The following is an 11,413-nucleotide window of genomic DNA, read 5'->3' as shown; positions in this document are numbered from 1 at the left end:
AGCTGTCCATCATCCATGCATTTTCAATAAAGATCTAACTTCCTCCATTTAATCATGGACTTTAGTGATTGTAGTCCCAGTTCGTATCGAATGTGTGCAACTTGTAGCAATTGTGGTAGCCGTAGCACTTTCTTCCAAAATTGGCCTTCCACTAAGTCCCAGAAATCCTGGGGAATCATCAATGCTGTTACGCTCACCTGGTCTCTGCGGGGACGTTGGGGCATGGTTGGAGCCCTCCCAGGAGTTGACTCCCTTGGATCGCTTCCCTCCCCCAACTGCAGTGGTATCGAGGACCCGGGGTGCTGGTATTGGTCCTGAGAGAAGATGAGAGGCAGTGAGAATAGCGTGGTGGTAGCATGATTCCCCTCAACCCTTTTGTGCCAAAATGTAGTGTGCAAGCTTTTGCCCATGCAAGCTCACCTGTTTTGATGTAATGATGGGCTCTCCGTCCTGCTTTCATTCAGCAGGGGTGCTGTGGATGGACCTAGTTGAGTCACTGGTCCTGAGTGTGGAGGTCCAGACCGGCTGGGACCATTCCGTCTTGAAGGTAGGTTTATTACTATGATTATTGTCCGTAGCCTTTGTCCTAATTTTCCCCAATGATTATTGTTGGTAACCATATATTTTCCTTTCTCTCCCTGGGTATGATAATGGCACACGAGCGCGTGGTGACGAAAAAAGTCTATCCCTGAGGACCTAATGGTGGTAAGTAGACTGTTCCAGAAACTGCACCAAGTTCGTGAGTTGCGCTGCCTAATGTGGTATAGTCTATGCAATTTGCTCACCTTGTGTTTTCTATTCCCTTTGCAGGTGCAGCTGGTCGGTGTTAGCGGGTGAGCGGTTTCCGGACTCCTGCAGGCTGCCGGACATGAAGATCAACGTGTATGCTGAGCCGGAAGATGGCCCCGTGTTGATGGAAGTTTGGGACAGGTAAGGATGCTAGGCAGCACCCGCAGAGGACTCGCGAAGACTGGTAAGATGAGCACGGCTGCAGCAGAGTCGGAAGCGGTAGCAGTGCTTCTTCAAGCGATGGCGAGGCCGACTCAGGTAAGATGCATGCAGGGACTCAAGAGTTGGAAGCAGGTAGAAGGTATTCCAGCGATGGCGTGGCCTCAAGGTAAAAAGCGCGCAGCGGCTGCAGATGGGAACCAGATGTCAGTGCTTCTAGCGATGGCGTGGCTGATTCCAGGTAAGATGCTGGAGGGTTCCGGAGACTGAAGAAGCACGTGCTGAACCAGGTAAGAGTCTTCTGAACGGCGGCAAGCATTACGCTGCTCTAGCAGACTAACGCGAAGCGCCAGCATGTGCGTGGGGCTGGCTTTTATAGCCTTGGCCCAGCCACTCCCCTTAGGCCCGCCTTTTATAGCCTTGGCCCATGCCACTCCTCCTGTCCACTCCCCTGCACGTGCCTTCCCTGTATTGGTTGGGCCAAGCCCGGCCTAGATGCACGTGCTTTCTGTATTCTGTGTGTATTTGTAATGAGCTTGGTGCCATAGGTGCCAAGACTGGGTCCATTGGGACCCTGCAGGTGGTGAAGTACTTGGCCCTTGACCAGTGGCCATGACAATGCGGTTTCAGAGCTGTAAGACAAAATGGACATAACCTTTTGTTTATAAAATATCACTACTGGTTTCAGCATACATTTCCAAATGTCTTCAGTATAATGGCAGCCTGGTTGGCAAAACATTGACATTTGGCTTTAATGCTTTCAGTCCAGTTTTTCTCTTTGTTGGTGCAGCTAAATGGGATTCCCAGATATTTTATGAGTTGTAGGACCTCAAAATGATCTTTGTATATGGACCATGATAACTTACCACATTTTTCTTCCTTGCTTCAGAGTCAGAAACAAAATATTATACTTTTGGATGTTTATTCGTAAATCGTTATTATTAACTGTTGTAACTGTTCCAGTCATCTTTGCAGACCAATGGGAGTTAAATCCATCAAGACTACATCATCTGCATATAATATCCATGCTATTCTCTGGTCATACATTTTTGGTCGAAATGCTCTGACTGATGATAGTGTGACAGCCAAGTCAGACATATACAATACAAACAGAGCGGCTGCCAGAGAACATGCTTCTTTTATCCCTCTACCTGTCCGGATTGATTTAGTTAATGGTCCCTCTCGTGTCATTCTGATTTGTATTGAGATGTCAGAATAGAGGGCCTTGATTGGTTCTAGTAAAGAACTTGGGCAGCCCCAGTTTTCAAGTTTTTCTCATAATTTCTTCCAATTGATTGTGTCGAAGGCCATATCAACGAAGGCCAGAAAGACCCTATGTTTCGATTTTTTTGTCTTCAATTTGAACATGTTTAGGATGAACACATTTAGATTGGTGCCTTTCCCTTTGGTGAAACCTGCTTGTCTTGTGTCCAAGATACCTCTATTGTTTGCCCATGTTTTCAGTTCTTTTAATAAGATTGATGCAAGAAGGGCAAAAGGCCTATCGTTTTTGGGATCGTCTCTATGACCGTTCTTAAAAATCGGTCTTCCAAGATTGTGGAATTACTTGTGCACCTAGTATTTGTGTAAATATCTTTTGACAAAGGTCTGACCAGTCTTCTGGATTTTTTTTAAGATGAAGTTGTTTAGACTGTCCTGTCCCGCTGCCCTGGAAGTATTGAGTTTATTTTTTAAGATAATGAAATCTTCCTTATCAAACTGAAGCTTCCATGCTTTATTTGCATGTTTCGATATTGACTCCGATTTTTCAGGTAGTTCCATGAAAATTTGTGTAAAGTGTTTTATCCATGCTTCTTCTTTGACCATCGGTATTATACTAGCCATCTGGTTGAGCTCATTGTTGTTCAACAGGGACTATAATTCTCTTGTGTTTTTATTTGCTAGGATCCGCAACATTTTTTCAGCATCTTCTTGAAAACGTTGTGCTTTCGAGGTTATCATCCAGTTCCGATAATGCTGTCGTCTGGCTCTTGTTGATGCTACTTTATGAGTTCTAGCTTCACATTTGATTTTTCGTAAATCTCTTCTTAATAATCTTTTAATTTCCTTTACTTTCTGGTTTGTGTAATGGAGAATCTTCATTTTGATTTTGCTAACAGCACTTCACGATAATCAAGCATTTGTCTGTCATCTCTGATCATTTTAGAGAATTTGTCGCTGCTCGTCTTATGTCATTGGGGTACATTTTCAAGTGATTACCTCCCTGATTTAGTGTCAAATTTTCAAGTCCCTTAAGGCAAATCCTTTCTGTTGTGTTCTTCAAAGTTAGTTTTAGCATATGGTTAGCATATGGTGGTCACTATTATTTCTTCACGTCTTTCTTGCTGTACCCCACCAAATTCCTGCACGCTGCAGAACTTAGGTGTGTCCTTCCTGACCGTTGCTGACCAACTTGTGCCAGCCAAGCTTGGTAAAGAAAGAGTCCATGTGTCCGAACCTTGGTTTTCGGACAAGCTCAGAACACTTAAACTTAGATGCCGCCAAGTGGAATGCAAGTGGAGGGCCAACTATGCAAATGATACGAGAATAACCTTTCGTTGTGCTCTAACAACTTATCAAAAGCCATTCTATCTGCTTTGGCGGGAAGATCGAAGACGCTGTTAATAAGTCTAAGGTGCTTTTTTGAGTTGGTGCAATCTCTATCTATGCCCTCCAACTCTGGCCCTTCGATCGAGCCCTCACAAGCTCTGGGTGAATCCCTCTCCTCCTTTTTCCATTCCAAGATTATTGCCATATGTGATAACATCAAAGCCAAACTGGATGCTTTAGTCAAAAACAAATCCTTCCCTGTCCCTCCGACTCCCACTGCTTCCTGGGTCTCCTTTCCGGCGGTCTCTGAACAAAATATTCTGAAAGCCATACTGGGTCTCAAGTCGGCTTCTCCTGTTGATGCCATCCCTTTAGATGTGCTTAAAGCCATCTCCCCTGATATCATTACGGAAATTACAACTGCCATTAATGTATCCTTTCAAAGGGGGGATTCCTGGCTTCCTGAAACATGCTCGGGTGTTGCTGCTTCTAAAGAAGCCTTCTCTTGACCCTGCTGTCCTGGCGAATTTCTGTCCTATCTCCCTTCTCCCATCCATGACGAAAACGCAGGAGGCATTGGTCTCTCCCCTCCTCTCATCCTATATGGAATCATCTGGCTACTTTGATACTTTTCAATCTGGTTTCCGCCCTGGGAGAGGCACAGAATCAGTTCGTAATTCTGTACTTGACGACCTCACCCGGTTAGTTGACCAGGGCGGGGTGGGTGCCTTGCTGTTACTTGACCTCTCGGCTGCGTTCGACACGGTGGATCATCCTATACTCATATCCCGCTTGTCGGATGTGGGGCTGGGGGGCCAGGTGTTGAACTGGTTCGCTGACTTCCTGACTGACCGCTCTCAATCAGTCTTTTTGCCTCCCTACTGCTCGAAATGAGTTGCTTTGCTCTGTGGAGGCCCACAAGGGTCGGCTCTATCACCCATTCTTTTTAATATGTACATCCATCCACTGCTCCTTCTCATTCTATCTCATGGTTTTTGATTCTATTCCTATGCTGATGACACGCAGATCTTGGTACGTCTGGATCTCTCTCGGCCCGACACTGCATCCCGTTTTAGGAATTGTCTTGAAGACGTAGGGGCGTGGATGGCTACCAACTCTCTTAAGCTTAATGGTAGTAAAACAGAAGTCCTGGCGGTAGGGACAAACACTCCCCTTAACTACTGGACTCCGGACTTCTGGCCTACGTCTCTTGGCTCCTTCCCTCTCCCGTCTCCTAAGGTGAGCAATTTGGGAGTTAAGTTCTCATCTTCCCTGATGATGACTGAGCTAGTGGGTGCTATTTGCAAAGCTCGCCATTTTAAATTGTGGACTTTATGAAAGGTTCTCCCTTTTAACCCAGGCCACTTTCATGCCCCAGTGGTCAGAGCTCTGGTTCTTAGTACAGTGGATTATTGTAACTCACTGTACTTGTCCAACCACACTATCTGCTCAATCGGATCCAAATGCTCCAAAATGCGGCAGCTCGTGCAATACTGCACCCACCAACACACTCGCACATGGCCCCTCTCCTGCTTCAGCTACACTGGTTCAACAAGCTTTCTATAAGGCTGGAGCTGAATATTTGCAAGAGAAATTTATCCACTATGTGCCTAATCGCTCTCTATGCTCCCAGACTGCGTTACTCCTTCTGGTTCCCCGCGTTAAACGCACATGAATGGGCGCCTTCTCAGTAGCTGCAGCCAAAGCATGGAACCAACTTCCTTTGGCTCTCTGTGCTACTGCGAATCAACTAGCTTTCAGACGTGCTCTGAAAACTCTTCTCTTTTAGTATCTAATACTTGCTTTTTTTCACCTGCTACCCCCTAGCACCAAGATGCCTTTGGCATATGTTGCGCTTTACAAATTCACATAACATAATATAACATAACTATGTCTTGTGGAGACTTTCAAGCTGTTAATTCACTGTTGAAAGTTGCCAGACACATAAAAATAGTCCAGGCAAGTTTCCAAAGGACCTCTGGACCATGTTGGTCTTCCTGGTAGATCATCCCGAGTCTGGCCGTTTATCATCGCAACGTTTCACCCACAGAGCTCAGTCACCCATAATTCTGCTTTCATTGATAATCTTAGCCGTGGTAACAAGATGCCTTCCTTGTCGATACAATATAGATTTAGGTACCTCCACATTATTATCCCAGGTGCTTGGAATTAGACTCGTGTTTTGTATATATATGAGGTGATGCACTTTACAAATAATTCATCATCAATGCGGGCCAAATTCCAATACAGGTTTAATAACATGAGAGTTAAAGGTGCTGTTCCTAGATCGTGAGCCCAGTGCAGAATTATTAATTGTGCATATTGGTTTATGGTAACAGTTTCCATCACTGAAAATGTACTCCCACGTCATATTATGGTTAAGAGGCCTGACAATGGTCTGCTGGTCTCACCAGTAGTTGCCGAATTAAGGAATACATCAAATCCTTCACAGAAGGGTTTCTTGGTCAGCCACGTCTTTTGTAAACATAAAATTTCAAATTATTTAGGGTTGCATTAATCGTCATTGAACAGATGTTTGAACACCTATCTAATAAACAAAACACTAGGGCAACACATAATAATTCTACTACTCCACCATCACCAAAGTCTGATGGTTAATACTACAAAAAACAACCACTAAGTAAACCCCCAAACTTTTGAACCCCATATCTACCAATAACATCCCAGACATCAAAGGTGCATTAATGAATGCTAGATCTCTTGTAGCTCATGCTATTGAGATAGCCGACTTAATAATGGCTGAAGACTATGACTTCCTTGCCATAACAGAGTCTTGGCTTCATGCAGCGGCTGGCCCTGCCCTCATGTTGGCAGTCCCAGACAACTACACTATACTCAGAGCAGATAGGACTGACTCTAGAGGAGGAGGAATAGCTCTTATAGCTAAATCTAGCTTAGATATAAGACTAGCCCCGGCATTAGATATCAAATCATGTGAATAACTCACTGCTAAATTTCCCATCTATGACTCCCACACGCTTACTATCCATCTTATCTATAGACCTCCGGGCCCCATCGGGACTTTTGAGGAGGACATCTCTATAATATTATCAGATAACATGAAAACGACTTCTCAAATACTATTACTGGGAGATCTCAACCTGGGCTTCAATGATCCTAGTGACCACCAATCCACAGCTATCTCCAATGTGCTTACCGAACTTGGCTTCACCCAAAGGATAACTATGCCCACACACAATAAAGGCAGAACGCTAGATTGAGTGGCAGAACTTAATTGTAATGCCTCAATCACCTCCATACCTCCACAACTCTGGACAGACCATTACCTCCTATCCTTCACTCTTGCAGTCAGAAATCATATCCCCAAAAACAACATAGTAGCTCCACCAACCCTTACTAGGAATAAAAATAATATTACGCTAGATAAAATGATACCACTTATATTACCCATCCTTAACTCACTTCCAGACACTAATGACCTTGAAACATTAGTAGAGGAATACAGCAACACTATGAACAAAGCTTTAGACATGATCGCCCCATTAAAAATGAGGAAAAGCAAACCTAGAGCTTACTTGAACTCCTGGTTCTCTTCACACCGCAAAACCTTCAGAGTGTAAAAAAGAAAATGCAAAGTCACCTGGAGACACTTACCTAATGAGGAAAACAAAACTAACATCATGAACATCTCAGCTTTATATAAGAAAGAAATAATACATACCAAACATGAAATGTATAACAGAATTCTCCAAGCAAACTCAAGTACTAAGGAACTTTTTGCAATTTTAAAAGAGATGGAAGGCCCGATTCCACTCACATACATCTGCTTGAAGGACAACCTCTGGTGTTCTAACATACAGAATGCCTTAACGAATAAAATGACCCTCCTTCAGAACAAGATTGCTGAAAAAAAGGTAATATTCCTAACTCAGACACACCGGCCAATACCCCCACGCATACCACTAAACCATCTCAAAGTTTGAGCTTCTCAAGAGTCTCTATCCTCGAGGATGAAAAAATCATCCTCTCACTTAAACCATCAAACTGTCAGGGAGACAAAGGCCATGACCAAATCATCAGAGATGCGGCTAGAGACCGCTCACCTTTCATAACTAAACTAATTAATGCCTCTTTTCTATCAGGTACTATCCCCAGCAATTTAAAAGAGTCCTGGGTCCTTCCACTCCTTAAAAAACAATCACTAGACCCATCCACACTTACCAACTACAGGTCTATTACAACGGTGCCATTCCTACTTAAAATATTAGACCGGGTGGCTTACCTGCAGATACAGGAGTACTTGGAGATCTAATCAGCTTCTCAGAATCCGACAATCTGGTTTCAGGTCCCAACACAGCACTGAAACTGTATTGATAGATCTTAAAACCCAGATCGACGAACTTAAGGACAAGGGGAAAACAGCCCTGTTACTTCTCCTTGCCGTTTCGGCCGCCTTCGATCTGGTGGACCATAACGTTCTATGCAATCACCTTGATTCTGTGGCTAACTTAGCTCAGGATGCCATAGTATGGATTCAATCATTCTTGAGCAACAGGACTATGAGAGTCTTCTCCCCATCCGCGGCTGCAGATTCTATTCCTATTACATGTGGTGTGCCGCAGGGCTCCTGCTTCTCACCTACCATGGACAATATATTTACTAAGCCCCTATTCAATGACCTGGACCGTCTGAATGCCACCTACACTAATTATGCAGATGACACCCAGATCCTCCTACCACTCTCTGGGGACTATGACAAGGATGTTGTCTTGGTAAATAAAATATACCTCATCATTCAATTATGGATGGCCGCCCACGGTCTATGCTTGAATGATGACAAAACTGAGCTCCTCATTCTAGGGACAGCTCTCAACATCAACAAAATATGTATCCTTTAACATTGATTGCACGCTTATCAAAGTTGCTAAAGAGGGTAAAAACTCTTGGTTTTTACCTGGACTCCTCCCTTACTTTTGGTAAACAGATCAATGCTATGGCCTAGGCCTTGGCATACACATGCAAGCTGATCAGAGCCGGTAAACCACTTCTATCGAAAGACAGTTGAACCATACTTGCCAGAGCTCTTATTCTATCCAAGTTGGACTACTGTAATTCATTTTACTTGGGTGCCAGCAAACACACTATTAACTATTAGATCCAAATTCTACAAAAGAATGCCCTGAGAATTGCACAGGGCATTGCTAGAAGAGAACACATCTCTGAGGTAAGGAGGAAGAACAAATGGTTGTCTATCAACGACAAAATCTTGCTTCAAACTTCATTGACTCACAAATGCCTTACTAATGCTGCCCCTCGTGATCTCGTGGAGAGAATTAACACAAGAATTACCAGCTGACCCACTAGGACTGCTAATTCAGACTGCTTAGTTGTACCAATGTTTAAACTGACAAAAGCTGGGGGGACCAGCTTCCCAGTCAAAGCAGCACAGTTTTGGAACACCCCCCCCCCTTCCACCTTGAGGGCCGATCAAACCTTCCTTAACTTCAGATTTAACACCATTAAATGGATCAGGGAAAATGGCCACTAACCTATCCCTTTGATGGTGCCTCATTAGCATGTATCTTAGCATGATCCTATACCATGTACAGACATAGCTCTAACTGTATAAAACTTCTGTAAACATTTGAATATGCTGAACATTATCAATGTAAATTTTTGTAAATCACAAACTGCCATGATCTTAATGTATGTATATATTTATTTCCAGCTCCCTAGTGGCTTCTCACCAGGATCTGCTGTATATTCAACATTGTACTTTTACTTTGTATCCTATGTAACCCTAAAATGAAAGTTTTCTTTTATTCTTCCGACATTCTGCGCCCTGATCCCTCCCGGACTGGCGTGCATTACAAAGTAATAAACAAACAAACAAACCCCCTGGTGTTCCAGGATCCGAAATTGACATACTGATATATTTGCCTTGGTGGTTGTTATTGAGTGTTCTATGACGTAATTGATTTGGCCAGCTAGGACCAATCAGTTTCATCTGACTTCATCCGATTGACAATTTAATCTGAATTTGCCTTGTTTTTAACTTCCCTTTTTTTTCAAATGCTATCTTTAATTTCAGTTGGTCATTTCTGGATTCTATTGTGTTTTGGGGAGGACTTTGTTCCACTGTTTTCACCTGTAGTGTCTGGTTAGTTACAGTCAATATGGGCACTATGGCCTCTGATGTCTGGTTGTAATGGCTGGCCTCACGTTGCACTGATTTTTTTGCCTGCTGGTTTCCCTTCTGTTAACTGGAATCCCAGTGGCAACTTTATCAATGGTGAGTATAGATGTAAAATCACCCAATCATGTCTCGGTTCATTTACAAATTCTACTATTTTAATGTCATTTGCGTCAATGTATTTCAATTTAGGATCACAATGAAATAAAAATAAAATGAGTATGTTCTTCCTGTTCATAATCAGCCCATCTGTTTCAGGAATGATTCTTTCCACCGTTATTTGTAATTCATCTGTCGCTGTGTTTTTCCTCACGACATATGTCTCATGCATTTGGTCTCGCCTTTTACGTAGTTAACCCTGTTCTGTGAAAACAACCCTCTTTTCGTTTGGTTTGGTGAGTGCAGTTCTTCTTTGCTCTAGTGTTTCAAAACCAATTTCATCAAAGCGTTCACTCATGTTCCAGTCAGTTTGTTTTTTAACTGTCTGTTTTGTTTTAAATATTGTCGGTTACATCTGCATTAAATCTCCATCATGGTGCTCTCTAAATATTTCAACAGTTGCATTCATATGTTGTTCATTCTCCATATCATCAGCATTTACTAAGTATGTTGACCAAGTTTCTGCACACTGCTCAATGCACAACTGTAACACTTGACACAACTTTGCATGTGCTTCGCACAAATGTGCTGTGGTTTCATGCAGGTAGATCAGTCAATGCACATCGAACCGAGCAAACCATGCTCACAGGCTGATAGATGGATTGCAGCACGCTGTAGTATACAGATGGACCAAAAGTTCAGATGAGTCTCTACAAATCAGAGTCTGTGCACACTGCTTACTGTACAACTGTAAGACTTGACATGGTTTTGTGTGTGCTTCGCACATGCGCAGTGGTTTTATGCGGGTAGATCAGTCAATGCACGCCGAACTGAGCAACCGATGCTCCCAGGCTGATAGATGGATTGCGGTATGCTGTAGGATACAGATTGACCAAAAGATCAGATGAGTCTCCACAAATCAGAGTCTGTGAACACTGCTTACTGCACAACTGTAAGACTTGACATTGGTTTGTGTGCGCTTCGTGCATGCACAGTGGTTTTATGCTGGTAGATCAGTCAAATGCACGCCGAACCGAGCAACCGATGCTCCCAGGGTGATAGATGGATTGCGGCATGCTGTAGGATACAGATTGACCAAAAGTTCAGATGAGCCTCAACAAATCAGAGTCTGTGCACACTGCTCACTGCACAACTGTAAGACTTGATATGACTTTGTGCATGCTTCCAGTAGATCATTCAATGCATGCCGAACCGAGCGACTACAGCTCCCAGGCTGATAGATGGATTGCAGACCAAAAGTTCATATGAGTCTCCACAAATCACACAGTCTGTGCACACTGCTCACTGCACAATTCTAGAGTGCCCTGGTTGACTTTAGAAAATGTGCCCAATAGTGTGGCCTGGTTGCATTTAGAAGTGTACCTAATATCCTCTCAGTGCAAAGTGGAATTTAGTAAACCTAATATCCTCTCAGTGCAAAGTTGAATTTAGAAGTGTACCTAATAGCGTGCCCTGGTTGACTTTAGAAGGGTGCCTAATATCCTCTCTGTCAAAGTTACATTTATAAGTGTGCCTAATAGCGTGCCCTAATAGCGTGCTCTCTGTCCAAAGTTGAATTTAGAAGTGTGCCTAATAGCGTGCCCTGATCGAATTTAGAAGTGTGCCCAATAGTGTGCCCTG

This window comes from Ambystoma mexicanum, chromosome 12, assembly GCF_040938575.1.
Source record: "Ambystoma mexicanum isolate Mex_15411 chromosome 12, UKY_AmexF1_1, whole genome shotgun sequence".
NCBI lineage: Eukaryota > Metazoa > Chordata > Amphibia > Caudata > Ambystomatidae > Ambystoma > Ambystoma mexicanum.
The sequence above is the reverse complement of the archived record's forward strand: the minus strand, read 5'-3'. Positions refer to the sequence as shown.